Source organism: Theropithecus gelada, chromosome 2 (genome assembly GCF_003255815.1).
Source record: "Theropithecus gelada isolate Dixy chromosome 2, Tgel_1.0, whole genome shotgun sequence".
Lineage (NCBI taxonomy): Eukaryota > Metazoa > Chordata > Mammalia > Primates > Cercopithecidae > Theropithecus > Theropithecus gelada.
In genome coordinates, this window is record NC_037669.1 from 50,190,841 (window position 1) to 50,196,901 (window position 6,061).

Below are 6,061 nucleotides of genomic sequence, written 5' to 3' on the forward strand. Positions count from 1 at the left end.
TTTGCGACGCGAGTTTGTCAGCTCAACGCCATCTTGAGAAGGTCAAAGTGTGGTGCGTATTACTTTCGCCATCATTTTGGAAAGGTCAGAGAGTGCGGAGGTTGACGCTAACTGGTAAGGTCATCTTGAGGGCGGAAGGTAACAAGATTAGCGTGGGCGCCATCTTGAGAAGGGCCGAAAAAGCTTTTGATTGTGATGGACGCCATATTGGGTGGGGCGGATGTGGGGTGGGGACAAAGATAACGCCGTCTTGGGTAAGGCTGACGCTTGAGTAAGTGAACTCGAGCGTCTCGGGAAAGGTGGATTGGGAGGACCGGAAGAATCTAACTACAATTCGACGACCTGCTGCCTGGCACTTTTCACACGTTAAATAGTTGGTTCTTACAAGAGCGTACGAGATAAGGATTATTATATTAATCTTAGCAGAAATAACAGGAATAATAGCTAACATTAATATAGTGCTTATTATGTGCCACTTTACATTATTTCAGCTCTTAAGAAAGTGAACTCCTCGGCCGGGCGCGGTGGCTCACGCCTGTAACCCCAGAACTTTGGGAGGCCGAGGCGGGTGAATCAGGAGGTCAGGAGTTTGAGACCAGCCTGACCAACATGGTGAAACCCCATCTCTACTGAAAATACAAAAAAAAAAAAAAAAAATTAGCGGGGCGTGGTGGTGCGCACCTGTATTCCCAGCTACTCAGAAGGCTGAGGCAGAAGAATTGCTTGAACTCGTGAGGTAGAGGTTGCAGTGAGTCAAGATGATGCCATTGCACTCCAGCCTGGGCACAGCAAGACTGGGTCTCAAAAAAAAAAAAAAAAAAGTGAACTCTAAAGCTGGCTTTCTGGGTTGGAATTGCTGCTTCACTGCTTACTGCCTGTGTGACCTTGGGCAAGTTACTTAACTTCCCTGTGCCTTAGTTTCCAAAGGGGGATATAATTTCATTTACCTCATGGGTCTTAGTGAAGATTAGATGAGTTAAATGAGCTAGTCTTGATAAACATGTTAATGATTATGGTAGACAGACTAATCACCCTTACCCCCACTCCTAGATGTCTACCTTCGAAAACCCAGAATCTGGATATATGGTGACCTTTATATAGCAAAAGGGAATTGGCAGAGATGATGAAATTAAAGCTATTGAGATGGGGAGCTAGCCTGGATTGTGCAGGTGGGTCCCCTATCATCGAACCATCCTTATAAGGGGTAGACAGGATGGCCAGAGTCAGAAAGAGATCAGAGATGCTTTGAAGAGGGAGAGTGGGACCACATGCCTAGGTATGCAGGAGGCCCCTAGAAAAAGCAGTTAAATGGGCCCTCCTCCAGAGTCTGCAGAAGGAATGCAGCATTGCTGACACGGTGATTTTAGTCTTGAACACTCATCTCAAACTTCTGACTTCCAGAATTCTACAAGAATTGTTTTAAGCCACCAAACTTGTGGCAATTTGTTACAGCAGCAAGGCGAAAGTGATCATAATGATTGTAACAGCAGCATTTAGTACATGTGGGGCACGTGTATGACTCTTTACGTAGATTATATTATATAATCCTTGCAAGAGTCCTAGAAGCGGAACTATTGTCCCCCATATTAGAAGAAAAATGAGGTTCATCACATCCTCATCTCATCTGGCTGTATGAAGAAAATGGGAAAAGGGAAAAGGAGAGGGGAATTGAGGCAGTTGACTGTGTTCAGTCTTATTTATTTATTTTCATTTGTTTATTTATCCGAGTCCGCCAGTCTCTGAAATTAGAACAGTAAGCAGTATGAGATAATCGGGCCTAGTAATGTTGTGATTCTCTTTTCTTAGTGGAGTGGAGTGTTCTGTCCCCACAAGAAGGATTATACCTCATAGACTTATCTTGTTCAGATTCTGTATTTACCCATTTTATTGAAACACATACTAAATTCCGTGTATTTTTGTTACAAATCTTCTGAAAGAAAATGTGAAACATTAAAAGGTATTAATAATAATTTTTTTAAAAAGGAAAAAAAGATTCAGTTGCTTAAATGGCATGCCAGAGGTCATTTCCCAGCTAGGAAGTGAGGAAGCCTTCAGTTAAAAAATAACTCAAAGGGCCGGGCGCGGTGGCTCAAGCCTGTAATCCCAGCACTTTGGGAGGCCGAGATGGGCGGATCACGAGGTCAGGAGATCGAGACCATCCTGGCTAACACGGTGAAACCCCGTCTCTACTAAAAAATACAAAAAACTAGCTGGGCGAGGTGGCGGGCGCCTGTAGTGCCAGCTACTCGGGAGGCTGAGGCAGGAGAATGGCGTAAACCCGGGAGGCGGAGCTTGCAGTGAGCTGAGATGCGGCCACTGCACTCCAGCCTGGGCGACAGAGCAAGACTCCGTCTCAAAACAAAACAAAACAAAACAAAAAAACTCAAAGACGCTGAGTTAATTATTGGCACGTTATTTACTTGTAACGAGTGGAACCAATATAGATTGATTTCATCTCAGAAAGCGAGGAAAGGATTTATATAGAAGAAACACAGCTTCTAAACTATGAATGTTGGTTTTCTTGCCTAGCCAGCCCCTGGCAATGAGGCCAGTGAGTGTTCTGATCCTGGGAAGCTAGAAAGAAGGTAATTCTAGTTGCATGTGAATGTCCCTGAAGACCATGAGAATTTAGCTTCCTCTGCATGATGCCTGACAGGGTCCTTGATTGTCATCTCCGTCTTGGCGATGCAGGTTTGCACCCTCACCCTTGTCAGAAATTCTTCCTAGAGTGGCATCCAGCTGATTGTAACCATCTTGCTCCTAAGCCACTTACATGACCAGGAGCAAGCTAGTGAGTCCCCTTTATTCCCAGGCTCACTCATTTTGCGGGCTACAAAAGCACAAAAAGATTTAATCTTGCCTTGACCAGAATGCTCCCCTGGCATGCAAATGATTTTTTCACATATCCCATTTCCTCAAACTCTCCTCTTCCTTTATGTGTTCCAAGAGTCTGGTTCTATCTGGATTTGCCTTCCTCTACCAAGTACAAAAATTGAAGGCCAGCCCAGTATATTCTTTACCCAGTTACCCTCTAAACACATGGACTTGGGTTTGTTCTGGAAGAAAGGGAGGTCAGGGACATCCTAGCCTGGTGAAAAGAGCACAGGATTTCCTCCAAGGCCACTAGCGCTCAGTTCCAGCTACGCTCCTTTAGTTTGGCACCTCCCATCTTCCCTCTGAGTCTCGGTTCTCTTACCCAGTTGGGCTCACAGGATGTTTGAGATAAAGAGTGTAGAAATGGTTTGCAAACTGAAAATGCTGTGCACGCATCACTTGCAGGATAGTTCTGCTCAGTGCCAGTTTTCTCACAGCAGAAGGCGTGTGCGTACCAACAGTCTGTGTTATGACACTGCATATTTTGCAGTGTTTTGACCTCCAGTTTGTCCTCACCCCTGTTGAGTTCCAAGAGAGTGGGACTGGGTGGGAGATCAATTATCTTCTTCCTTCTTATATCTTATTAGATTTTAATTATCTATGAAGTCTCCTAGGTGCTTTAAATAAAGGGGGAGAGAGGAAACCTGAAGCAGACGACAATTATTTCCCCCCGAGCATAGCCACCAAGGCATGCTCTTATTTTGAATCATCTGCAGTCATTTTCCAACATGAAGCCTCAGAAGGACATGATTGCAGGCTGGACTCACCGACTGTAGCCTGTGCGGCTATTGTAATGTTTTAATCAGTGATTAAGTCAAGAGGTTTAATTTAGTCCCGGGCTCCTTTAAGCTTGTGAAAATGGTTTTCTGCTTCCTCAAACTAAAAATGTGTCTCTCCCCCATGTGTCCAGACCAAAGCATCTTAACCTTTGTTCAATCTTCAACACCACTGGCTCTAACAATAAATTACTTAGCAGTGAATGAATTAGCTGAATCCAATGTGTGAAAAAAGATTAGGTTGGACCTAGGAAAATCAGCTTCTAAGCACGGGCACAGGGTGAGGCATAAAGATACCTGGACTCGTGCCCTGCATGACAAAGCAGCTAAGCTTCATTGGCGTCAGTCATGACATCTGTCATTGGCATTATCTCATTGAATTCCTGCGGCAACCTCAGGGGCAGATGCTATTATTATTCTCATTTTGTAGATGAAGAAAACTGAGATCCAGAGAAGGTAAATAACTTGTCCAAGGTCACACAGGCAGTCTTGGTCCCAGGATTTTAGTTGAGGCAGCCTAGCTCTGGGATCCCCACGCTGTCCTTCCTCCATCGCTGGATCTGAGACTACATTAGCTTTGCATTCATTCATTCATTCATTCGTTGATTAACTCTGTTGGGGAAAGGGGAAATTTTAGGGAGCTACCCCAGAATATTTCTGCAGGAGAGACCTGTCTTTAGGTCATTGCAAGCAGAGATGACTAAGGGGGTGAGTGCCAGGAGTTCTGATCATGCAAGCCAGAACTGGACAAGGATCCTTTGATATCATGGAGAGCCCAGCTGAGCTTGCAAATCTGGAGTAACAAGATGGCCTGTGGGGCTTTTTCTGCAGCCTGGGGAATTGGTGCCTGAGGCCATGGCTAAAAAAACGAGAAGTTGCTAAAAACTACAGCCTCAAACTGTTAATGGGGGCGCAAGTGAGTGCAGCCCCCCAGCTTCAACCCAGTGGCTTACTATGAGCAGGAGAAGATGCTTTACGGTGCTCAAATTCACCCGGCCCCACTGGATTTAGGGAGGCAGCAGGGAAGTGGGAGAGGGAAGTGTCCACGTTACGAGATGTTAGCCTCATAGAGAGGGAGGGGAGGGACATTTCTCTAAACTCCTAAAGCCAAGTGAGGGGCTTCAAAGATGAGGAACAGAGGTCAAATCAGAGACCTGGCAGTATCATGGTGGGGAGTCTTAAAGGTGACCCAGCTGAACCCAAGAAGTAGGGAAAAGCAGAGAAACGTCACAGCAAGAAGTAGGGAAAAGCAGAGAAACACCACAGCGAGAAGTAGGGAAAAGCAGAGAAACGCCACAGCAAGAGGTAGAGAAAGCAGAGAAACATGACAACTAGAAGCAGCCCTGGTCCTCGACCCTTCTTTTGGCCCTGCATTAGTTTCCTAGGGCCACCATAACAAAATATCACAGACTAGATGGCTTGAAACAACAGGAATTTATTGTCCACAGTTCCAGAGGCTGAAAGCCCTAAATCAAGGCATCGCAAGGCCAGGTTCCCTCTGAAAGCTGTAGGGGGAATCCTTCCTTTCCTCCTCTCAGCTCCTGATGGTGGGTGGCAGTCCTTGGCTTTCCTTGGCTTCTAGATGCGTCCCTCTAGCCCTGTCTTCACATGGCCTTCTCCCTGTGCCTGTCTTCACATGGCCGTCTTCTTACAAGGACACCGGTTATTTGAGGTTGGGGGCCCACTGTGCTCCAGTGTGACCTCATCTTAACTGATTGCATCTGTAACGACACTGTTTTGAAATAAGGCCACATTCTGAGATACTGGGGGATAGGACTTCAACAGATCTTCTTTTAGGGCGGGGTGCAATTCAACCCAGAACAGGCCCCCTGTGTCAGTCTTGAAAAGGACCAGCGGAGACCCTCAGTACCAATGGGAGAGGGGACCTGAGACCCGTCCCAGAGAGCTGGGGTTTATAAACTGGCTGAGAAGGGGACTGCTGGATGGGTCATGAAGGAATGACAGCGGTGGGGGGCCAGAGGGGCTGCCTGAAGTGGAGATGGGACAGAACAGAACTGCTCTGTGTGCACGCCCTGTCCAGGCCCAGCTGCTGGGGAGCTGGCTGCCCTTTCCTGCCAGTGAGGCCAGTCAGTGGGGTGCAGCAACCCTCACCCCCCACAGCAGGAAGGCGGAAACAAACTTTGGTTGGAACCACGGTGGGGCACAGGCAGGAACTAAAGGGTGAAAAGGAGAGCACTCACATTTGGGGAGGCACACAGAGGAGACCTTCTTGCCTTGTAGGGGCTCTGGGGAGCAGAGCTTTCTGGGTGGAGTATGGCCAGATGTCAGCAGTACCCAGGCCGGCAGGCTCACATGGCTAAAGGAGTCAGGATAGGATGGAGGCCAGAGAGCATGGAAGTGGGGCGCCCACATCTCCTGGTGCTTCACAGGCCACTTATAGGGACTTGGCA